The sequence below is a fragment of the Pongo pygmaeus genome, chromosome Y (genome assembly GCF_028885625.2).
Source record: "Pongo pygmaeus isolate AG05252 chromosome Y, NHGRI_mPonPyg2-v2.0_pri, whole genome shotgun sequence".
NCBI classification, from domain to species: domain Eukaryota; kingdom Metazoa; phylum Chordata; class Mammalia; order Primates; family Hominidae; genus Pongo; species Pongo pygmaeus.
In genome coordinates this window covers 28684338-28710158 of record NC_072397.2, presented here as the reverse complement: position 1 = coordinate 28710158, position 25821 = coordinate 28684338, and the positions used below count along the sequence as shown (strand labels likewise).

The window sequence follows — 25821 nt, the reverse complement described above, 5'->3', positions numbered from 1 at the left end:
ATCATATGGGGAAAAACTGAATATCCCGTGGTAAATACTAGGGAGAAGTTATGTGTAAAACTACTTTGTGATGTGTGGATTCATCTAACAGAAGGAAAACATACTTTCTGCTCAGCAGGATGGAAACACTCTTTTTGGAATATCTGCCTAGGGACATTTTGGACCCCATTGAGGCCTAGAGGGAAAACAGAATATCACAGATAAAAATTGGAAAGAAGATGTATGAGAAATGGCTTCATGATGTGTCGATTCATCTCACAGAGTTAAACTTTTCTTTTGACTCAGCAGGTTGGAAAGACTCTTTTTGGAGAATCTATGAAGGGATATTTGGGAGCTCATTGAGGACCATGGGGAAAAACCAAATATCCCAAGGAATAACTCGAAGGAAGGTGTCTGTGAAACTGCTTTGTGATGTGTGGATCCATCTAACAGAGTTAAAACTTTCTTTTGATTCAGTAGGATGGAAACACTCTTTTTGGGGAGTCTGCAGCGGTAAATTTAGGAGCCTAGGAGACCATGTGGAAAAATAGAATGTACCTAGGTAGAAACTAAAAACAAGCTGTCTGTCAAACAGCCTTGTGATGTGTGGATTCAACTTACAGAGTTAAAACTTTCTTTTGATTCAGCAGGTTGGAAACACTCTTTTTGGAGGATCTGTGAAGGGACATTTGGAAGTCCATTGAGGCCAATGGGGTAAAATGGAATATCCCATGATTAAAAACTAGAAAGAATCTATCTGTGAAACTGCTTTGTGATTTGCAGATTCTTCTCACAGAGTTAATACTTTCTTTTGATTGGACAGGTTGAAAGCACTTTTTTTTTTTTTTTTTGGAGAATCTGTGAAGGGACATTTTAGATCCCATAAAAGATCATGGGGAAAGTCAGAATGTTCTCAAGTAAAAACTTGAAAGATGCTATGTGTGAAACTGCTTTGTGATTTGTGGATTCATCTCAGAATTAAACCTTTCTTTTGATTAAGCAAGTTAGAAAATCTCGGCTGAGTGGGGTGGCTCATGCTTCTAATCCCAGGACTTTGGGAGGCAAAGCTAGGTGGATGACAAGCTCAGGAGTTCAAGACGGTCCTGGCTAACATGGTGAAACACCATTCTATTAAAAATACAAAAAAAAATTAGCCAGGCATCGTGGTGGGTGCCTTAGTCCCAGCTACTTGGTAGGCTGAGGCAGGAGAATGGCATGTACCTGGGAGGTGGAGCTTGCAGTGAGTGGGAAATTGCAACACTGCACTCCAGCCTGGGTGACAGAGAAAGACTCCACCTCCAAAAAAAAAAAAAGAAAAAGAAAATCTCTTTTTGGAGTATATGCAAAGGTATATTTGGGAGACCACTGAGGCCCATGTGGAAAAACTGAATATCTCCAGGTAAAGACAAGAAAAAAGCTCTCTGTGAAACTCTTTTGTGATGTGTAGATTCATCTCATAGAGTTAAAAGTTCCTTTTGATTCAGCAGATTGAGAACACTCTTTTTTAGAGATTTTGCTAACGGATATTTATCAGCCCATTGAAGCCTATGGGGAAAATCCAAATATTCCCAGGTAAAAACTAGGAAGAAGGTATCTGTGAAACTGCTTTGTGATGTGTGGATTCATCTCATAGAGATAAACCTCTTTTTTTGGCTCAGCAGGTTGAAATACTCTTTATGGAGGATCTGCAAAGGGACGTTTTGAAGCCCATTGTGGCCAATGAGAAAAACAAAATATCACCAGGTAAAAACTAGAAAGAAGCTATCTGTAAAGCTACTTTGTGGTTTACTGATTCTTCTCACAGAGTTAGATGTTTTCTTTGATTCAATGGGTTGGAAACAATCTTTCTAGAAAATTTGCAAAGGGACATTTGAGAGCCCATTGAGGCATATGGGGAAAAACCCAATATCCCCCGGTAAAAACTAGAAAAAACTTTCTATGAAACTACTTTATGATGTGTGGATTCATCTTACTGAATTAAAAGTTTGTTTTGATTTAGCAGGTTGGAAACACTCTTTTTGGAGAATCTGCAAAGGGATTTTTGGGAGCCCATTAAGGCCCATGAGGAGAAACTAAATTTCCACAGGTAAAAACTAGAAATAATCTGTGTAACAGCTTTGTGATGTGTGGATTCATCTCACAGAGTTAAATATTTCTTTGGATTCAGCAGGTTAAAAACAGTCTTTTGGAGGATCTATGAAGGAATTTTTGGCAGCCCATTAAAACCTATTGGGAAAAAAAACGAATATTCTCAGGTAAAAACTAGTAAGAAGCTATCTGTGAAAATGCTTTTGTCATGTGTGGATTCATCTCACAGAGTTAAACATTTCTTTGGATTCAGCAGGTTAAAAGGATTCTTTTTGGAGAATCTGCATAGGGATATTTGGGAGTCCATTCAGGCTTATGTGGAAAAACCCAATATCCCCAGCAAAAAATTAGAAAGAAAATGTGAAAATGCTTTGTGATGTGTGGATTCATCTCACAAAGTTAAATCTTTCTTTTGATTTATGTGGTTGGAAATGTGAGAAGGAGGGTTTCTGGGGTGACAGTTGTGTTGGTCTCCCCTGTGTGAGACACCCATGGAAAGCCATGGCTGGTCTCTGAGCAGAAAATTCTCCTCATTGCCTTCAGGTTTTTATGCCCCAAGAGCATAACCACTAGTAGCATTCCACAGTTTTCTCAGGGAGATAATGCTCCCTTGAAGCAGTGGAGTATAGCCAAACATCTTGGCTTCTCCTAAAACCTGCTCCCACCTGTTTCAGTCCCAATAAGTTAAAGATCTTAAGTAGTTTAGACACACGCCTCTCCTCAAGGAAATTCACAGAAATCACCACTGCTATACATCTTATCGATTGACTCACAAGATCTCCTTCACTGATTAATCCTTTTCCTCATTCCTTCCTCCCCCTCCCATCTGCTGTAAGAACAAACTGTCCGTATACCAATAAATTGGGTGGAGCCTGAGGGCTCCAGGCTGTGAGGAAGCCTTCAATGCTCCAGTCGCCTAGACCCACCTTTTAAACACTTACTCGGTCTAACTCTTTTTTTTCTCCACCAGAGTCAGGGTACCCACTGGGTAGGGTGGGGTTGGTTTCCCCAACATCTGGCACCCAACACAGGTCTCCCTGTAATCTCTACAATAATACAGTGAAGAAATGCCAGAGCATGGAAAGTGGAGCATAACTGACAAAGGACACCCACATATGTTTTCACTTCAGGCTCTGTGGAGAATTCCATGGTAACCTCAGGAAAATGTGGGTCAGGCTGAAAGTAAGTTTGCTAATTACTTATGCCTGCTGACACAGTTATTAGGCTACAGTGGGGCAATTGTGAGTACCTGAAATCTCACATCTTTGTTCCATCTCATAGAAGAGTATTCTCCTTGGTTCATGGAATATGGAACCAGGCATGTAAAAGATTGGTATAAGGTTGGATCAGACTTAAAATTAGCACAATGAGAGAGCCACAATATTACTTTCTCCACTTGGTCATTGTGGTTGGCAATTAAAACAGCACTGAAGTGCTTCCCCACTGAGGAGGAAGGAACAGGAGTTTCAGGATGACATAGAAAATTTTAATAATCAGAAGTCTGATGATGAGCAAAGTGAACCATCACAGTCTAGGTTTAAAAAGGGGTAGAAATGAGAAGCTATATATTAATCTTCAAAAACTTATGAAAGAAACAGTTCCACCTACTGCAGAAATATTGCCACCTACTGTGTCTTTAGAGGAAGGCCTGGAATGGTCACCCCTTCCTCAGCCTTATGAATTTCTGGAAAGGAAACCTGAGACACGGCTTGCCACTCCCAATGTTGCATGCCCCACCATTGACTATGGTGAAAGGAAGCTGCATGCTTGCCCAACAGCCAATTACAGTAGGGAATGATCCAGGCTTGTACACCTGTTAATTATGGTAAAGGAATTCTGTGAGCCAGCTCAGATACTAATTATGACTCAGGGATAATCCAGGCTTCCATTCTCCTGACACAAGAAATGGGGTATTTGGATGCTTGGCAGTTTTTACTAATTATTTTGCCAGCTGAAAATTTCAGAGAACATACTCAAGCACAGTGGAAGCTATTTTATTTTAAAATATTAAAAGACTTAAGGCAAGCAATTGAACAATATGGGCCAAATTCTCCTTATGTTCATTTCTTATTACAATCTGTGGCTTATAACCAACATTTAATATTTATGGATTAGGAGTTATTAGCCTAATCCATCCTGTCTCCCTCTCAATTTCTCTAATTTGAAACTTGGTGGATGGATGAAACAACAAATTAGGCATGCAGAAATGCTCAAGCACAACCTGCCATTAATATCACATCTGATCTGTTGCTTGGAATTGGAGAGGCATAAGGTACTTGAAATCAACTGATGGTAATGGGTGTTGAATCTGTTGATCAGCTAAGAACTATATGCCTAAGAGCCTGGGAAAAAATTCACAACCCTGGTACTACTTACCATTCTTTTAACTCAGTTCCACAGGTTCCAAGGGAGCCTTATCCAGATTTTGTCACCCATTTGCAAGACACGTCTCCAAAAGCCATTTTGGATTATCATGCCAGGAAAGTGCTTCATGAAGGAACATTTTGGAGCCCATTGAAATCTATGGGGAAAAACCTTACATTCACAGGTAAAAACTAGGAACAAGCTATCTGTGGAACTGTTTGCTGATGTGTGGATTCAGCTCACAGAGATAAAACTTTCTTTTGATTCAGCAGGTTAGAAACACTCTTTTTGGTGAATCTGTCATGAAACATTTGAGAGTGCATTGAGGTCTATGAGGAAAAACTGAATATCTTCAGATAAAAACTAGAAAGTAGCTATCTGAAAAACTACTTTGTGATATGGGGGTTCATCTCACAGGGTTAAAACTGTCTTTTGATTCAGAAGTTAGAAACAGTATTTTTGAAGAATCCACATAAAGACATTTGGAAGGCCATTGAGGCCTCTGGGAAAAAAACAAGTATCTTCAGAAAAAACTAGAATCTCTCTGTGAAATTACTTTCAATGTGTAGATTCATCTAACAGAGCTAAACCTTTCTTTTCATTCAGCAGGTTGTAAACACTGTTTTTGTGGAATCTGCAAAGACACATATTGGAGCTCACTGAAACATATGCTGAAAAACAAACTATCCCCAGATAGAAACTAGAAAGAATCTGTGAAACTCTTTTGTAATATTTGGATTCATCTCAAAGAGTTAAACCTTTCTTCTAATTCAGTAAGTTGGGAAAACTCTTTTTAAAGAATCTCCAAAGGCAATTTTCAAGCCCATTGAGTCCTTGGGGAGAAACTGAATATCCTCAGGTGAAAACCATAAAGAAGCTATCTGTGAAACTGCTTTGTGATATGTGGATTCATGTCACAGAATTAAAATTTTGCTTTTATTCAGCACGTTGGAAACACTCTTATTGGTGAATCTGTGAAGTCATATTTGGGAGCCTTTTGAGCTTTATGCAGAAAAGCAAAATTTCAAGAGATAAAAAATAGAAAGAAGCTATTTGTGAAACTGCTTTGTGAGTTGCAGATTTATTCCACAGAGTTAAAGCTTTCTGTTGATTCAGCAGGTTGAAAACATTCTTTTAGGAGAATCTGCAATAAAACTTTTGAGAGCCCATTGAGGCCTATGGTGAAAAACCAAATATCTCCATTTAAAAACTAGAAAGAAGTGAGGGACTGATCCAAGATGGCTGAATAAGAACTGGTCCAGTCTACAGTTCCCAGAGTGACACAGAAGACAGGTGATTTTGCATCTCCACCGGAGGAACTGGGTTTATCTCTCTGGGACTTGTTGGACAGTGGGTGCAGACCATGGAGTGTGAGCCAAAGTAGGTAGGGACATTGCCTCACCTGGGAAGCATAGGGGGTCAGGAAATTCCCTTTCCTAGCCAAGGGAAGACATGACAGATGGTACCTGGAAAATCAAGACACTCCCATCCTAGTACTGCACTTTTCCAACAGTCTTAGCAAATGGCACACCAGGAGATTACATTCTGTGCCTGGATCAGGGGGTCCAACACCCACAGAGCCTTGCTCACTGCTAGAGCAGCAGTCCAAGATCAAGCTGCAAGGCAATTGCAAGTCTGGGAGAGGGGCGTCCACCATTGCTGAGGCTTAAGTAGGTAAACAAAGCAGCTGGGAACTTCAAACTGTGTGGAGCCCATTGCAGCTCAATGAGGCCTGCCTGCTACTGTAGACTCCACCTCCGGGGGCAGGGTATAGCTGAATAACAGGAGGCAGAAACTTCTGCAGACATAAAAGTCCCTGTGTGACAGCTTGAAGAGAGTAATCATTCTCCCATCATGGAGTTTGAGATCTGAGAATGGACAGACTATCTCCTCAAGTGGGTCCCTGAACCCCAAGTAGCCTAACTGGGAGACACCTCCCAGTAGGGAGTGACTGAAGACTCATACAGCTGGGTGCACCTCTGAGACAAAGCTTCCAGATGAAGGATCAGGCAGCAATGTTTCCTGTTGTGCAGTATTTGCTGTTCTACAGCTGCCGCTGGTGATACCCAGGCAAACAGGGCCTGAAGTGGACTTCCAGCAAAGACCAACAGAGCTGAAGCTGAGGATCCTGGATTTTAGAAGGAAAACTAAAAAACAGAAAGGAATAGCATCAACATCAACAAAAAGAACATCCATGCCAAACCCCCTTCTGAAGGTCACCATTATCAAAAACCAAAGGCAGATAAAACCACAAAGATGGGGAGAAACTAGAGCAGAAAAGCTGAAAATTCTAAAACTCAGACCATCTTTTCTCCTCCAAAGGAATGCAAGCTCCTCCCCAGCAACAGAAGAAAGTTGGAGGGAGAAAGACTTTGATGAGTTGACAGAAGTGGGCTTCAAAAATAGGTAATAACAAATTTCTCCGAGCTAAAGAAGGATGTTTGAACCCATTGCAAAGAAGTTAAAAACCTTGAATAAAGATTAGCCAATTGGCTAACTAGAATATACAGCATAGAGAAGACCTTAAATGACCTGATGGAGCTGAAAACCATGGCACGAGAAGTATGTGATGCATGCACAAGCTTCAGTAGCTGATTCGATCAAGTGGAAGAAAAGGTATCAGTGAAAGAAGATAAAATGAATGAAATGATGCAGGAAGAGAAGTTTAGAGAAAAACAGAGTAAAAACAAACAAACAAAGCCTCCAAGGGATATGGGACTATGAAAAAAAAAAATCTACATCAGATTGGTGTACCTTAAAGTGACAGGAGAATGGAACCAAGCTGGAAAAGACTCTTCATGATATTATCCAGGAAAACTTCCCCAACCTAGCAGGGCAGGCCAACATTCAAATTCAGGAAATATGGAGAATGCCTCAAAGATATTCCTCAAGAAAATCAAACACAAGACACATAATTGTCAGATTCACCAAGGTTGAAATGAAGGAAAAAATGTTAAGGGAAGCCAGAGAGAAAAGTTGGGTATCCTAAAAAGGGAAGTCCAGCAGACTAACAGCTGATCTCTTGGCAGAAATTCCACAAGCCAAAGAGAGTGGAGGCCTATATTCAACATTCTTAAAGACAAGAATTTTCAACCCAGAATTTCATATCCAGCCAAACTAAGCTTCATAAGTGAAGGAGAAATAAAATACCTTACAGACAAGAAAATGCTCAAAGATTTTGTCACCAGCAGGCCTGCCCTACAAGAGCTCCTGAAGGAAGCACTAAAAATGGAAAGGAACAACTGGTACCAGCCACTGCAAAAACATGCCAAACTGTAAAGACCATCACTGCTTGGAAGAAACTGCATCAAATAATGAGGAAAATAACCAGCTAACATATTAATGACAGGATCAAATTCAGACATAACGATATTAACTTTCAATGTAAATGGGCTAAATGCCCCCATTAAAAGACAGACTGGCAAACTGGATAGTGTCAGGACCCAAATGTGCTGTATTCACGAGACCCATTTCATATGCAGAGACACACATTGGCTCAAAATAAAGGGATGGAGGAAGACCTACCGAGCAAATGGAAAACAGACAAACAAAGAGACAAAAAGCAGGTTTTGCAATCCTAGTCTCTAATAAAACAGACTTTAAACCAAGAAAGATCAAAAGAGACAAAGAAGGCCATTACATAATGGTAAAGAGATCAATTCAACAAGAAGAGCTAACTATCCTAAATATATATGCACCCAATACAGAAGCACCCAGATTCATGAGGCAAGTTCTTACAGACCTACAAAGAGACTTAGAATCACACACAATAATAATGGGAGACTGTAACACCCCAGTGTCATCATCAGACAGAGCAACAAGACAGAATGTTAACAAGGATAACCAGGACTTGAACTCAGCTGTGGACCAAGTGGACCTAGCAGATATCTACAGAACTCTCCACCACAAATCAACAGAATATACATACTTCTCAGCACCACATCACACTTATTCCAAAATTGACCACAGAGTTGGAAGTAAAGCACTCCTTAGCAAATTTAAAACAATAGAAATTATAACAAACAGTCTTTGTGATGAAAGTGCAATCAAATTAGAACTCAGGGTTAAGAAGTACACTCAAAACAACACAACTACATAGAAATTGAACAACCTGCTCCTGAATGACTACTGGGTAAATAACGAAATGAAGGCAGAGATAAAGATGTTCTTTGACACCAAGGAGAACAAAGATTAGACATACCAAAATCTCTGGGACACATTTAAAGCAGTGTGCAGAGGGAAATGGATAGCACCAAATGCCCACAAGAGAAAGCAGGAAAGATCTAAAATTGACAGGCTAACATCACATTAATAGAGCTAGAGAATCAAGAACAAATACATTCAAAAGCTAGCAGAAGGCAAGAAATAACTAAGACCAGAGCAGAACTGAAGGAGATAGAGACATAAAAAAAAAAACCTTCAAAAAATAAATGAATCCAGGATCTGGTTTTTTGGAAAGATGAACAAAATTGATAGACCACTAGCAAGACTAGTAAAGGAGAAAAGAGAGAAGAATTGAATAGATGCAATACAGCTTCACAAGACTAAACCAGGGAGATGTTGAATCCCTGAATAGACCATTAACAGGCTCAGAAATGGAGGTAATAATTAGTAGCCTATGAACCAAAGAAAATGCACGTCCAGATGGATTCACAGCTGTATTCTACCAAAGGTACAAACAGGAGCTGACACCATTCCTTCTGAAACTATTTCAATCAACAGAAAAAGAGGGAATCCTCCTGAACTCATTTTATGAGGCCAGCATCATCCTGATACTAAAACCTGGCACAGACACAACAAAAAAATAAAATTTTGGACGAATATCCATGATGAACTTTGAAGCAACAATCCTCAATAAAATACTGGCAAATCGAATCCAGCAGCACATCAAAAAGCTTATCCTGCACAATACAGTTGGCTTCATCCCTGGGATGCAAGCCTGATTCAACGTATGCAAATCAATAAACGTAATCCATCATATAAGCAGAACCAAAGACAAAAAACACATGATTGTCTCATATGCAGAACAGACCATTGACAAATTTGAACAGCCCTACATGCTAAAAATTATCAATCAACTAGGTATGGATGGGATATATCTCAAAATAATAAGAGCTACTTATGACAAACCCACAGCTAATATATTGAATGGCAAAAGCTGGAAGCATTCACTTTGAAAACCGGCACAGGGATGCCCTCTTACTACTCCTATTCAACATATTGTTGGAAGTTCTGCCCAGTGTAATCAGGCAGGAGAAAGAAATAAAGGGTATTCAATTAGGAAATGAGGAAGTTAAATTGTCCTTGTTTGCAGATCACATGATTGTACACTTAGAAAACTCCATTGTCTCAGCCCAAAATCTCCTTAAGCTGATGAACAACGTCAGCAAAGTCTCAGAATACAAGATCAATGGGCAAAAATCACAAGCATACCTATACACCAATAACAGACAAACAGAGAGCCAAATCATGAGTGAACTCCCATTCACAATGGCTTCAAAGAGGATAAAATACCTAGGAATCCAACTTACAAGGGATGTGAATGACCTCTTCAAGGAGAACAACAAAGTACTGCTCAACGAAATGAAAGAGGACACAAACAAATGGAAGAACATTTCATGCTCATGGTTCAGCAAGTTGGAAACAATCTCCTTGGAGAATCTGCAAAGGGACTTTTGTAAGCCCACTGAGGCCTTTTGGGAAAACTGAATATCCCTAGATAAAAACAAGAAAGAAGCTACCTGTGTAACAACTTTGTGATGTGTGTATTCAACTCACAAATTTAAAACTTTATGTGGATTCAGCAGGTTGGAAACGCTCTTTGTGGAGAATCTACAACTGGACATTTGGCAGTCCATTGAGACCTAAGGGGAAAATCAGAATATCCCCAGAAAAAGTAGAAAGTAGCTATCTGTGAAACTGCTGTGTGATGTTTGAATTAATCTCACAGGGATAAAAATTTCTTTTGATTCAGCAGTTAGAAAATGCACATTTTGAGGAATCCGCTAAGGGACACTTAGTATCCCATTCAGGCCTATGGGGAGAAGTCAAATATCCTGAGATAAAAACTGGAAAGAATCTCTCTGTGAAACTTCTTTGTGATGTGTGAATTTATCTCACAGTGGTAAACGTTTCTTTTGTTTCAGCAGGTTGGAAACACTCTTTTTGAAGAAAGTGCAATGGGGAATTTGGAAGCCCACTGTGGCCCATTGGGAAAAACTGAATACCCCAAGACAAAACCTAGAGAGAAGCTATCTTTGAAACTGCTATGTGATGTGTGGATTCATCCCATAGAGTTAAAACTTTCTTCTTATTGAGGAGGTTGGAAACACTTTTTGGAAAATCTCACATGAGGGTGTCCATTAGGGCCTATGAGGAAAACCAGAATATCCCCTTATAAAAACTGGAAAGAAGCTATTTGTGAAATTGCTTTGTGATGTGTGGATTCACCTCACAGAGTTAAACTTTTCTATTGATTCAACAGGTTGGATACTTTTTTTTGGAGAATCTGCGATGGGACATTTTTGAGCCCATTCTGGCCTATGGGGAAAAACTGAACATTCCCAGATAAAAATTAGAAAGAAGCCATTGGTGAAACTGCTTTGTAATGTGAAAATTCACCTTATAGATTTAAACCTTTCTATTCATTTAGAATGTTGGAAACACTCTTTTTGGAGAATCTACAAACTGGCATTTAGGAGCCCATTGAGGCTGATGGTACAAAACAGAATATCCTCAGATAAAAATGAGAAAGAAGTTATCTGTGAAACAGCTTTGTGATGTGTGGATTCAGCTCACAGGGTTATACTATTCTTTTAATTCAGCAGTTTGGAAATGCTTCTTTTGTAGAATCTGTGAAGGGACATTTTGGAGCGCATTAAGGCCTATGATGAAAAACCAAATATCCCGCAATAAAAATTTGTAAGAAGCTATCTGTGAAACTGCTTTGTGACGTATGATTTCAGCACAGAGTAAACCTGCATTTTGATTCCACAGATCAGAAACTCCTATTTTAGAATCTACAAAGGGTCATTTAGAATATACAAAGAGTCATTTTGGAGTGCAGTAAGGCCGATAGTGAAAATCCAAATATACCTAGAAACAAAGAAACATGTTTTCTGTGAAAGTGCTTTGTCTCCATTCAGCTCACAGAGTTAAACTTTTTTTTGATTCAGCAGTTTGGAAAAACTCATGTTGTAGATTCTGTAAAGGGACACTTTGAAGGACCTTGAGACCTACAGTGAAAAACTGAATATCTTGTGATAAAATGTATAAAGTAGCTATCTGTGGAACTGCTTTGTCATATGTGGATACAATTCACAGAGTTAAACCATTGTTTTGATTCAGCAGGTTGGAGACCCTCTTTTTGTAGAATCTGCAAAGGGACATCTTGGAGCCCATTATGCCTATAGAGAAAAACAGAATATCTCATGATAAAATTTCAAAATAGTCTATCTGTGAAACTGCTTTGCAATTAATGCTTTCAGCTCACAGAGTTAAATTTTTATTTTGATTCAGCAGGTGTGAAACACTTTTTGTAGGATATGTGAAGGGACATTTCAGATCACGGTAATGCATACAGTAAAAAACTGAATATTCCATGATAAAAACTAAAGAGAAACTGTGAAACTGCTCTGTGATGTGTTGATTCACCTCACAGAGTTAAAATTTTCTTTTGATTCAGCATGTTGGAAACACTCTTTTTGTACAATCTGCTGAGGAAAATTTTGGAGAACAGTGAGACCTATAGAGAAAAATTGAATATCCCACGATAAAATCTTGAAAGAAGCTGCATGAGAAACTGCCTTGTGATATGTGGATTCAGCTCACAAGTTAAACCATTCTTTTCATTTGGTAGTTTGGAAACACTCTTTTGTAGAATCTGTGAAGGGACAGTTCAGAGGACAGTAAGGTCTATAGTGGAAAATCATATAGCCCTATGTAAAAATTAGAAAGAAGTTATTTGTGAAACTGCTTGATGATGTGTAGATTCAGCTCACAGAATTAAACATCTCTTTCCTTCCAGCATGTTGGAGACACACTTTTTGTACAATCTGCTAAGGAAGATTTTGGAGCACAGTAAGGCCTATAGTGAAAAATCAATATTCCATGAGAATAACTAAAAAGAAACTATATCTGAAACATTATTCTTAGGTCTGCATTCAGCTCACAGATTTAACTTTTCTTTTTCATTCAGTAGTTTGGAAACTCTTTTTTGTAGAATCTGTGAAGGGACATTTCAGAGCCTACCAGGTATATAGCGAAAACAGAAGCATCCATGATGAAATTTATAAAGAAGCTATCTGTGAAACTACTCTGTGATACACAGATTCAGCTCACAGAGTTAAACCTTTCTTTGGATTCAGCAGTTTGGAAATACTCTTTTTGTAGAATTTGCTAATGAACAATTTGGAACACACTAAGACCTACAGTGAAAAACCTAACATCCTATATTAAAAACTAGAATGAATCTATCTGTGAAACTGCTTTTTTGTGTGTGAATTCAGCTCACAGGGTTAAATCTTTCTCTTGTGATTCAGCAGTTTGGAAACATTGTCTTTATAGATTCTGTGAAGGTACATTTTGGAGTGGAGTAAGGCCAATATTAAAAAAACTGAATATGCCATGATAAAAACTAGAAAGTTATCTGTGAAAACTGCTCTATGATGTGTGAATTCAGCTCAAAGAGTTAAACCATACTTTTGAATCAACAGTTTGGAAACTCTTTTTGTAGAATCTATGAAGGGACATTGAGGCCTATAGTGGAAAACCAAATGACCTGTGATAAAAACCAGAAGGAAGCTATCTGTGAAATGACATTATGCTGTGTGGCTTAGGCTCCTAGAGTTAAAATTTTCCTTTTTTTCAGCAGGATGGAAACACTCTTTATGTAAAATCTGTGAAGGGACATTTCAGAGTGCAGTGAGTCCTAAATTGAAAATTGTATATCCCACTAAAAAACTAGAAAGAATCTATCTGTGAAGCTGCTTTGTTATGTGTGGACTCAGCTCATACACTTAAACCTTTATTTTCATTCAGCTGCTTGGAAACACTCTTGTTTGGAGAATCTGCAAAAGAGCATTTCAAATCCCATTTTGCTTATAGAGAAAAGCAGAATATCCCACAATAATATCTAGAAAGAAGGTATCTGTGAAACTGCCTAGTGATGTGTGGATACAGCTCACAGAATTTAAACTTTATTCTGATTCAGAAGTTTGGAAAAAGTGCTTTTGTAGAATCTGCAAAGGGACATTTCAGAGCATAGTAAGGCCCATAGTGAAAAACCGAATATCCCACAATAAAAACTAAATCTGTGATGTGTGGATTCAGCTCACAAAGTTAAACCGTTTTTTAATTCAGTGGTTTGGAACGTCTTTTTGCAGAATCTGTGAAGGAACATTTCAGAGCACAATAAGGCCTATAGTGAAAAATCGAATATCCCATGATAAAATCTAGAAAGAAGCTATCTGTGAAAACGTTTGTCAACTCTCCATTCAGCTCACAAGGTTAAACCATTCTTTTGATTCAGCAGTTTGCAAAAGCTCTTTGTGTAGAATCTGTGAAGGCAAATTTCGAGACCACTAGGCCTACAGTGAAAAAGTGAACATCTCATGATGAAATCTAGAAAGAAGCTACATGAGAAACTATTTTGCTATTTGAGAATTCAGTTCAAAAAGTTAAACTGTTTTTTTGGTTCTGCAGTTTGGAGACACTTTTTTTTGTAGAATCTGTGAAGGGACATTTCAGGGTGCCATCAGGCCTACAGTGAGAAACAGAATATTCCTAGATAAAAACTAGAAAGAGATTATCTGTGAAACTGCTTCCTGTACATTCAGCTCACAGATTTAAACCTTATTTTGATTCATCAGTTAGAAAACACTCTTTTTGTAGAATCTGCAAAGAGAAATTTTGGAGCACAGTGAGCCCCATAATGATAAAGTGAATATTCCATGATAAAAACCAGAAAGAAGCGATCTTTGAAACTGCTTTGTGAAGTGTGCATTCAGTTCACAGAATTAAACTGGTCTTTTGATTCAGCAGCTTGGAAACACCACTTTTGTAGGATATGTAGAGACATTTCTGAGCACAGTAAAGACTATAGTGAAAAACAAATTATCCCACAATAAAAATTGGAAGAAAGAATAGTTGTCAGTTTGCTTTGTGATGTGTGCACTCAGCTCACAAAGTTAAACCTTTCTTTTCATTTAGCAGTTTGGAAAAACTCTTTTTGCAGAATCTGTGACTGGATATTTCTGAGGACATTGAGGCCTATAGTGAAAAAGTGAATAGCCCATGATAAAAATTAGTAAGAAGCTATCTGTGAAACTTCTTTGTCATCTGTCAATTCAGCTCATAGAGTTTAGCCTCTCTTTTGATTCAGTAGGTTGTTAACTCTCTTCTTGTAGAATATACAAAGAGATATTTCAGAGAAAAGTAAAACCTGTAGTGAAAAACAGAAAGTCCCACGATAGAAACTAAAAAGCAGCCATCTACAAAACTGCTTTGTGATGTGTGGATTCAGTTCTCAAAGTTAAACTTACCTTTGATTTGGTGGTTTCAAAACACTATTTTTGTAGCATCTGCTAAGGGACATTTCAGAGTGCAGTAAGAAAAAAACTGGATATCCTATTTAAAAACTAGAAAGAAGCTGTCTCTGAAACTGCTTTGTGAAGTCTCCATTCAGCTCACAGTGTTAAAATTTTCGTTTGATTCAGTGTTTGGAAACACTCTTTTTGTAGAATCTGTAAAGGGACATTTTGGAATACAGTAGGCCTATAGTGAAATACAGAATATCCCATGATAAAATCCAGAAATAATCTATCTGTTAACCTGCTTTGTGAAATGTGGATTCAGCACACAATGTTAAACCACTCCTTTGATTTAGCAGTTTTTAAACACTCTTTTTGTAGAACGAGAGAAGGGAAATTTTGGAGCATATTAAGGCCTACATGAAAAAACAAGTATCTCTAGACAAAAACTGGAAAAAGTTATCTGTGAAATTGCTTTCTGATGTGTGCTTTCAGCTCACACAGTGAAATCTTTCTTTTGGTTTTGATTTTGTATAATTTGGAAGGTATTGAGGCCTGTAGTAAAAAATTGAACATCCTATGATAAAAACTAAAAGAAGTTACCTGTGAAACTGCTTCATGATGTCTGGATTCAGCTCTCAGAAGTAAACCTTTCTTTTCATTCAGCAGTTTGGAAACACTTTTTTTAGAACCTGCAAAGGGACATTTTGGTGGACATTGAGGCCTACAGTAAAAAACCTAGTAGCCCACAATAAAAACTAGTAAAAAGCTGTCTGTGAAAATGCTTTGTGATGTGTGTATTCAGCTCACAATGTTAAGCCTTTCATTTGATTCAGTTCAGTGGAAACACCCTTTTTCTAGAATATGTGAAGGGACACTTCAGTGCACAGGAAGGCCAATAGTAAAAAACAGAAGATCTTGCAATAAAAACAAAAAGAAGCTATCTATGCAACTGCTTTGTGATGTCATTCAGCTGACAGAGTTAAACCTTTCTGTTGATTCAGCAGTTTGGAAACACACTTTTTGAAAAATCTGCAAAGGGATATTTCAGAGACAACCAGGCTGATAGGGTCAAACAGAGTATTTCATCATAAAATCTTAAAGAAACTATCTGTGAAACTTCTTTTGGAATATCTCAATTCAGCTCACAGAGTTAAATCTTTCTTTTGATTCAGATATTGGAAGCACCCCTTTTGTGAAATACGCTAAAAGATATTTCAGAGTACAGTAAGATGTACCGTGAACAGCAGAATATCCCACGACAGAATCTAAAAAGATATTATCTGTGAAACTGTTTTGTGATATCTGCATTCAACTCACAAAATTAAACCTTTCTTTTGATTCAGCAGTTTGGGAACACTCTTTTTCTAAAATCTGCAAAGGGATATTTCAGAGACAACTTGGCCTATAGTGGAAAACCTAACATCTTACATTAAAATCTAGAAAGAAGGTATCTGTGAAACTGCTTTGTGACGTTGGATTCAGCTCACAGTGTTAAATTTTTCTTTTGATTCAGCAGGCTTGAAACACTTCTTTGGAGAATCTGAGAAAAGACATTTCAGAACACATTAAGTCCTTTTGTGAAAAACTGAATATTGCTTGTAAAAACTGAAAAAAAAAAAAAACAAGTTTTCTGAGAAACTGCTTTGTGATGTCTGCATTCACCTTATAGAGCCAACCCCTTCTTTTGACTCACCAGTTTTGAAACACACTTTTTGTAGAAGCTGCAGAGACATTTCAGAGTTTATTGAGGCGTATTGTGAAAAAAACATTATCTCGTGTTGGAAACTAGAAAGAAGCTTTCTGTGAAACTTCTTTGTAATGTCTGCATTTACATCAGAAAGTTAAAGTTTTCTTTTGATTCAGTAGTTTGGAATTGGATTTTTTTTTTTTTTTGGAGACTCTACAAGGGACATTTTGGAGCCTAATAAGTCTATAGTGAAAATCCAAATATCCTATGATAAAAACTAGAAAGTAGTTATCTGTGAAATTGCTTTATGATATGTGTATTCGGATGAGTTAAACTTTTCTTTTGATTCAGCAGGTTGAAAACACTGTATTTGTAGAAACTGTGAAAGGACATTTCAGAGGGCAGTAAGGCCTGTGGTAAAATACTGAATATCCCTAGATAAAAACCAGAAAGAAGTTATGTGAAACTGCTATGTGGCATCTGCATTTACCTCACAAAGGTAAATATTTTGATTTAGCAGATTGGAAACAAAATTTTTTTTTTTTTTAGATGGAGTTTCACTCTGTCACCCAGGCTGGACTGCAATGGTGTGATCTCGGCTCACTGCAACCTCTGTCTCCCAGACTCAAGTGATTCTCCTGCCTCAGCCTCCCTAGTAGCTGGGATTACAAGCATATGCCACCATGCCTGGCTAATTTTGTAATTTTAGTAGAGACGGCATTTCTCCATGTTGGTCAGGCTGGATTTGAACTCCTGCCCTCAGGTGATCTGAGTGCCTCGGCCTCCCAAAGTGCTGGAGTTACATGCATGAGCCACTGTGCCTGGCTTTGGAGATACTTTTTTTGTAGAAGAGATGTTTTAGAGCACATTGAGGTTTGTAGTGAAAAACTGAGTATCTTTTGATTAGAAACTAGAAAGAAGCTCTGTGTGAAACTGCTTAGTTATGAAAGGCCTCAGCTTGCAGAGTTAAATCTTTCTTCTGGTTTAGCAGATTGGAAACACTATTTTTGTGGAATGTGCAAGAAAATATTACAGAGCACAGTGAGGTATATAGTGAAAAACATAATATCTCACAATAAAAACTACAAAGAAGCTATCTGTGAAACTGCTTTGTGATGTGTGGAATCAGTTTGGAAAAACCCGTTTTGTAGCATCGCCTAAGGGACATTTCAGAGTGCACAAAGGCCTATATTGAAAAACCGAATATCTTGCCATTAAAATCTAGAAAGAAGCTATCTGTGAAACTGCTTTGTGATGTGTGGATTCTGTTCGCAGAATTAAACCTGTCTTTTGATTCAAAAGTTTAGAAACACTCTTTGTAGAATGCACAAATGGATATTTCAAAGCATAGTATAGCTGATAGTGCAAAACCAAATAACTTGAGATAAAAATTAAAAAGATGCTATGTATGATTTTTGTAGAATCAACTAAGGAACTTTTCTGAGCACACTAAGGCCTATAGTGTAAAACTGAATATACTGTGATAAAAACAAGACAGAAGCAATCTGTTAAACTACTTTTTGTTGTGTGCATTCAGGTCAGTGTTAAAACTTTCCTTTGATTCAGAATTTTGGAAATATTCTTTTTGTAGAATCTGTGAGGGGCATTTCCGAGGCCACTAAACCTATAGTGAAAAATCAAATATCTTGTGATAAAATATTGAAAGAAGCTAGCCGAGAAACTGCTTTGTGATGTGTGGATTCAGCTTACAAAGTTAAATTGTTCCTTTCATTCAGCAGTTTGGAAACATTCTTTTGTAAAATCTGCAAAAGGGCATTTTGGAGTGCAGTAAGGCCTATAGTGAAAAATCAAATATCCCTAGATAAAAACTAGAAAGAAGCTCTCTGTGAAACTGCTTTGTGATATGTGCATTCAGCTCACAGAATTAAAACTTACTTTTGATTCAGCCATTTGGAAACACTCTTTTTATAGAATCTGCAAAAGAACATTTTGGAGGGCTATCAGGCCTATAGTGAAAAACCGAATGTCCCATGATACATTCTAGAAAGAAGCTATCTGTGAAACTGCTTCATGGTGTGTGGACTCATCTCTTGTAGAATCTACAAAGGCATATTTCAGAGGACACAGAGTCCTATAGTGAAAAAGCAAATAGCCTGGGATAAAAAACTTACAAGAAACTATCTGTGAAACTTCTTTGCAATGTGTGGATTCTGCTTCCAGAGTTAAAACTGTCTTTTAATTCACCAGCCTGGAAACATTCTATTTGTAGAATCTGCTAAGGGACATTTCAGAGCACATTAAGGCCTATAATGAAAAACCCAATATCCCATGATAAAAATTAGGAAGAATCTATCTGTGAAACTGCTTTGTGATGTCTGTATTCAGATCACAGGTGTAAGCCTTTCTTGTGACTCAACATTTGGAAGTACTCTTTTTGTAGAATCTGAGAAGGCACATTTCAGAGGCCATTAGGCCTATAGTCAAAAACTGAATATCCCATAATAAAAACAGAAAGAAGCTAACTGGGAAACTGCTTTGTGGTGTCTACATTCAGCTCACAGAATGAAACCTTTCTTTTTATTCCACTGTTGGGAAACACTCTTTTTGAAGGATCTAGAAGAGACATTTCAGAGCCCACCATGCCAATAGGAAAAAATTGAATATCTAGTGATAAAATCTAGAAAGTAGCTGTCTGTGAAACTGAATTATGAAGTGTGGATTCAGCTCACAAAATTAAACTGTTTTTTCTGATTCAGCAGTTTTGAAACACTCTTTTTGTAGAATCAGTGAAGGGACATTTCAGTGCACAGTAAGGCCTACAGTGAAAAGCTGATTATTCCATGATAAAAACTAGAAAGAAGAAATCTGTGTAATTGTTTTGTGATGTGTGCATTCAACTCACAGAGTTAAATCTATCTTTTGATTCAGCAGGTTGGAAACACTGTTTTTGTGGGATCTGTGAGGGATATTTCAGAGAGCAGAAAGACCCATATTGAAAAACCAAATATCCCTAGATAGAAAACTAAAAAGAAGTTTTCTGTAAAACTGCTTTTTGATGTATGCATTCAGCTCAGAGTTAAACCTTTCTTTTGATTCAGCTATTTGGAAACACTCTTTCTGTAGAATCTGCAAAGGTACATTTCAAAGTGCATTAAGGCCTATAGTGAAAAAACGAATATCCCTGAAAAAAAAGTAGAAAGAAGTTATCATAGAACTTATTTCTGGTGTGTGCATTTAGCTTACAGAGTTAAACCTTACTGTTGATTCAGCAGTTTGGAAACACTCCTTTTGTGGATTTAGCAAAGGGATATTTGGGAGGGCATTGAAGCCTATAGTGAAACATTGAATATTCCTTGATAAACAATTGAAAGAAACTCTCTGTAAAACTGCTTTGTGAGGTATGGATTCAGTTTACAGACTTAAACTTTTGTTTTCATTCAGCAGTTTGGCAACACTCTTTTTGTAGAATCTGTAGATTTCTACAAAATTCTGAAATTTTGTAGACATTTCAGAATGCAGTAAAGCCTATAGTGAAAAACTTATTATCCCACAATAAAAAGTATAAAGAAGTTATTTCTGAATCTGATTTGTGATGCGTGCATTCAGCTCACAGAGCTAAACCATTGTTTTCATTCAGCAGTTGGGAAACATTGTATTTTTAGACTCTACCAAGAGACATTTCAGAGTGTATTGAGGTCTGCAGTGAAAAACTGAAAAGCCCAGGTTAAAAACTAGTAAGAAGCTATCTGTGAAACTGCTTTGTGATGTGTGCATTTAGCTCACAGAGTTAAGCCTTTGTTTTGATTCAGCACATTGGAAACATTCTTTTTTGTAGAATCTACAAAGTGATATATTGGGGCACAGTAAGGCCTGCAGTGAAAAACAGAATATCTCAAAATACAAACTAGTAAGAAGTTTTTTGTGAAACTGCTTTGTGATGTGTGCATCCAGCTCAAAGAATTAAATTTAACTTTTGATTCAACAGTTTGGGGACACTCTTTTTCTAGAATCTGTGAAGGGATATTTCAAAGGGCATTGAGGTGTATACTGAAAAAATGAATATGCCACTATGAAAACTAGAAAAAAAATCGGCTGGACATGGTGGCTTTTGCCTGTAGTCCTAGCATTCTGGGATGCCTGTGTGGGTGGATCATGAGGTCAAGAGTTCAGGACTAGCCTGGCCAAGATGGTGAAACCCTGTTGCTTGTATAAAAACAAAAATTAGCCAGGCACAGTGACAGGAGCCTAAATCTCAGCTACTTGGTAGGTTGAGGTCAGAGAATCAATGAACTAGGGTGGCAGAGGTTGCTGTGTGCCAAGATCAATCCTCTGCACCCCCAGCATGGGTGACAGAGTGAGACTCCATCTCAAAAAAAGAAAAAATCTAAAAATAATCTATCTGTGAAACTGCTTTGTGATGTGTGCATTCAGCTCACAGAGTGAAACCTTTATTTTGATTCAGCAGATTGGAAAAACTCTGTTTACAGTATCTATAAAGTGACATCTTGGGGAATAGTGAGGCCTATAGTGAAAAACAGAATATCCCAAAATAGCTAGTAAGAAGAAATTTGTGAAACTGCTTGTGATGCATACATTCAGCTCAGAGAGTTAAAGCTTACTTCTGATTCAGCAGTTTGGAAACACTCTTTTGGTAGAATCTGTGAAGCAATATTTAGGAGTCCACTGAGGCAAATAGTGAAAAACCAAATATCCTGAAATAAAAACTAGAAAGAAGCTATCTGTGAAGCTGCTTTGTGTTGTGTGCTTTCAATTCTTGTTTTACAGCATTACATTTGATTCAACAATTTGAAAACACATTTTTTGTAGGATCTGCGGAAGGATATTATAAGACCCAGAAGGCCTGTACTGAAAAACACTATATCCCATGATAAAAACTGGAAAGAAGCTGTCAATGAAACTTCTTTGTGACGTGCACATTAAATTCATAGAGTTAAACCTTTCTTTTTTTAAATTCAGCTGTTTGGAAACACTCTTTTTGTAGAATCTGAGAAGGTACATTTATGAGGGTATTGAGGCCTATAGTGAAAAATGAAAAATCTTCTGATAAAAAGTAGAAAGCAACTATTTGTGAAACTGCTTTGTGATGTGTGGATTCAGCTCACAGAGTTAAACCTTTCTTTTAATTCAGCAGTTTGGAAACCCTTATTATGTAGAATCTGCAAAGGGACATTTGGGAATGCACTGAGGCATATAGTGAAAAACTGAATATCCCAAGACAAAAACTACAAAAAAGCTATCTATCAAACCACTTTGTGATGTGTGAATTGAGCTCACTGAGCTAAACCTGTCCTTTGATTCAGCAAGTTGGAAACATTCTTTTCATAGTATTTGCAGAGGGACATTTTGGAGGGCATTGAGGCCTATCATGAAAAACTGAATATAGCATGATAAAAACCTAGAAGAAAGTATCTCTGAAACTGCTTTGTGATGCATGCATTCAGCTCATAGAGTGAAAGGTTTTGTTTGATTTAGCAGTTTGGAAACACACTTTTTGCAGAATCTACAAAGGGTGATTCAGAGCTCTTTGAGGCATATAGTGAAAACCTGAATATCTCTAGATAAAACCTAGAAAGAAGATATTTGTGAAACTGCTCCTGATGTGTGCATTCAGATCACAAAGTTGAATCTTACTTTTGAATCAGATGTTTTTAAATGGTTTCTTTATAGAGTCTGCAAAGAGATTAGAGACCACAGAGCCCTGTAGTGAAAAACCAAATATCCTGAAATAAAAACAAGAAAGAAGTTATTTGTGAACCTATTTTGTGATGTGCACATGCAGTTCACAGAGTTAAACCTTACTTTTGATTCAGTAGTTTCAAAACACTCTTTTTGTAGAATATGCAAAGGGACATTTCTGAGCCCTCTGAGACCTAAAAGTGAAAAACCAAACATCCCAAAATAAAACATCCTAGAAAGAATCTACCTGCCAAACTGCTTTGTGAAGGGTGCATTCAGTTCACAGAGTGAAACCTTTCTTTTGATTCAGCAGATTGGAAACACTTTTTCTAGAATCTACAAAGCGACATTTTGGGGTACCATAAGGCCTACAGTGAAACACAGATCACAAAAGAAAAACTAGCAAGAAGCTGTTTGTGAAACTGCTTTGTGATGTGTACATTAATGTCAAAGATTTCAACCTTATTTTGATTCAGAATTTTGGAAACACTCTTTTTGTAGAATCTGCAAAGTGACATTGCAGACCCCAGTGTGGCCTATAGTGAAAAACTGAATATTCTGAAATAAAATATAGAAAGAAGCTATTGGTGAAACTGCTTTGTGACATACACATTCAGCTCACATTTTTCAATGTAACATTTGATTCAACAGTTTGAAAATATTCCTCTTAGAGTATCCGCAAAGAAACATTTGTGTGTGCACTGAGGCCTATAGTGAAAAAATGTATGTCCTAAAATAAAAACAAGAGTCTATCTGTGAAACTGCTTTCTCATGTGTGGATTCAGCTTTCAGGGTTGAACATTTCTTTTGATTAAGCAATTTGGAAACATACTTTTTGTGGAATCAGCCAGGGAACATTTCAGTCCACTGAAACATATAGTGAAGATTGGAAAGGCTCTTTTTGTAGAATATGCAAAACGGAAATTTGGAGGGCATGGAGGCATATAGTAAAAAACCAAATATCTCATGATAAAAACTAGAAAGAAGCTATACATGAAACTGCTTTGTAATGTGTGGATTCAGCTCACAGAGTGAAACTTTTCTTTTGATTCATCAGTTGGACATATCCCACGATAAAAGCTAGAAAGAAGCTATCTGAGAAGCTGCTTTGTGATGTCTGCATTCAACTTACAAAGTTAATCCTTTCTTTTGATTCAGCAGTTTAAAAACACTCTTTTTGCAGAATCTCCAAAGGGAGAATTTAAAACCCATTGAGGGATTAAGTGAAAAAGAGAATATTCCAAAATAAAAACAAGAAAGGAGCCATTTGTGAACCTATTTTGTGATGTGTGCATGCACTTCACAGTTAAACCTTACTTTGGATTTAACAGTTTGGAAACTCTCTTTTTGTAGAATTTGCAAAGTGAGATTTCTGAGCCCACAGAGACCTATAGTGAAAAACTGAATATCTTGAAATAAAAAGTAGAAAGAAGCTGCTTGTGAAACTGTTTTGTGATGTGTGCATTCAGCATACAGAGGTAAACCTTACTTTTGATTCAGCAGTTTGGAAACATTCTTTTTGTAGATTGTGCATCAGAACACTTCAAAGGGCATTGAGGCCTATAGTGAAAAACAGAATATCCTTTGATAAAGAATAAAAAGAAGCTATATAGGAAACTGCTTTGTGATGGGTGGATTCAGCTCACAGAGTGAAACCTTTCTTTTGATTAGGCAGGTTGTAAACAACTATTTTTGTAGAATCTGCTAAGGAAATTTTCTCAAACCACTGAGGCCTATAGTAAAACACAGAATATCAAGCCATAAAAATGGGAAAGATGTCTGTGAATCCACTTTCTGAGGTGTGAATTCAGCTGATAAAGTTAAACCTATCTTTGATTCAGCAGGTTAGAAACAATTTTTTCTGGAATCAACCAAGGGACATTTCACACCTCACTGAGACCTATAGTAAAATGTTGAATATCTCACAATACAATTTAGAAAGAAGCTATCTGTGAAACAGCTTTGCAATGTGTGGATTCACCTCATGCAGTTAAACTTTTTATTTGATTCAGTAGTTTTGAAGCACTCTTTATGTAGAATCTGTGAAGAAACATTTCAGAAGTCCCTGAGGCCTTTAATGAATAACCTAATATCCTGTGATAAAAAATAGAAAAAAGCTATCTGGGAAACTGCTTTATGAAGTGTACATTCATCTCACAGATTTAAACTTTTCTTTTGATTAAGCAGTTTAGAAAAACTCTTTTTGTACAATCAGCAAATGGAGATGTCACAGTGCAGTGAGGCCTATGGTGAAAAAATGCATATCCCATGATAAAAACCAGAAAAATCTATCATGAAACTGCTTTGTGATGGGTCCATTCATCTTTCTTTTGCTTCTGCAGGTTGGAAACTCTTTTTGTAGAATCTGTAAAGGGACATTACAAAGGTAACTGAGGTCTACAGGGAAAAAATAATATGACATAGTAAAAACTAGAAAGAAGCTATCTTGAAGCTTCTTTGCTCTGCGTGTATTCAGCTCACAGTGCTAACCTTACTTTTGATTCCCTTGTTTGGAAACAGTCTGTTTGAAAAATCTACAAAGGGACATTTTGGAACACAGTGAGGCCTACAGTGAAAATCTGAATATCTCACATGAAAAACTGGAAAAAATGTATCTGTAGTACTGCTTTGTGATGTGTGGATTCATCTCACAGGATGAAATCTTTCTTTTGATTAAGCAGGTTGGAAATACTGTTTTTGTAGAATTTGTGAAGTGGTATTTCATAGGACATTAAGACCCATGGTGAAAAATAGAATATCCCTTGATAAAAACTAGCAAGAAACATCTGATCTGTGAAATTGCCTTGTGATGTGGGCATTCAGCTCACAGGCTTAAATCTTTCTTTTGCTTCAGGAGTTTGAAAACACTCTTCTGTAGGATCCACAAAGCTGCATTTCAAAGGTCATTATGACCTATAGTGAAAAACTGAATATTTCTTGATTAAAAACTAAAAAGAAGCTATATGTGAAACTGCTTTGTGATGTGTGGGTTCACCTCACAGATTTGAACATTTCTTTTGATTCAGCAGTTTGGAAACACGGTTTATGTAGAATCGGCAAAGGGACATTTCCCAGTGCAGTAAGGCCTATGGTGAAACACTGAAATTTACTAGATAAAAACTAGAAAGAAGCTATCTGTGAAAATGCTTTGTCATATGTGCAAACAGCTCACAGAGTTAAACTTTACTTTTGAATCAGCAGTTTGCAAATACTCTTTTTGTAGAATATATAAAGGGACATTTTGAGCACAGTGAGGCTTATAGTGCAAAACCCAATATTCAGTCACAAAAACTAGAAATAATTATTTGTGAAACTGTTTTGTGATTTCTGGATTCAGCTCACATAATTAAACCTTTCTTTTGAGTCAGCAGATTGGAAACATTATTTTTGTAGAATCTGTGAAGGGACATTTCTCAATCCACTGAGACTTATACTAAAACATCAAATGTCCAGCCATAATGATGGGAAAGATACTATCTGTGAATCCGCTTTGGGAGATGTGGATTCAGCTGA

The 25821-nt window shown here is 37.3% G+C and overlaps 1 pseudogene; it reads left to right on the top strand.

Moving 5' to 3' along the window:
• The window catches only part of LOC129025715 (heat shock transcription factor, Y-linked-like), a 28007-nt pseudogene extending 6507 nt beyond the window's left edge, over positions 1–21500 (top strand).
• Positions 21501–25821: the final 4321 nt, after the last annotated feature.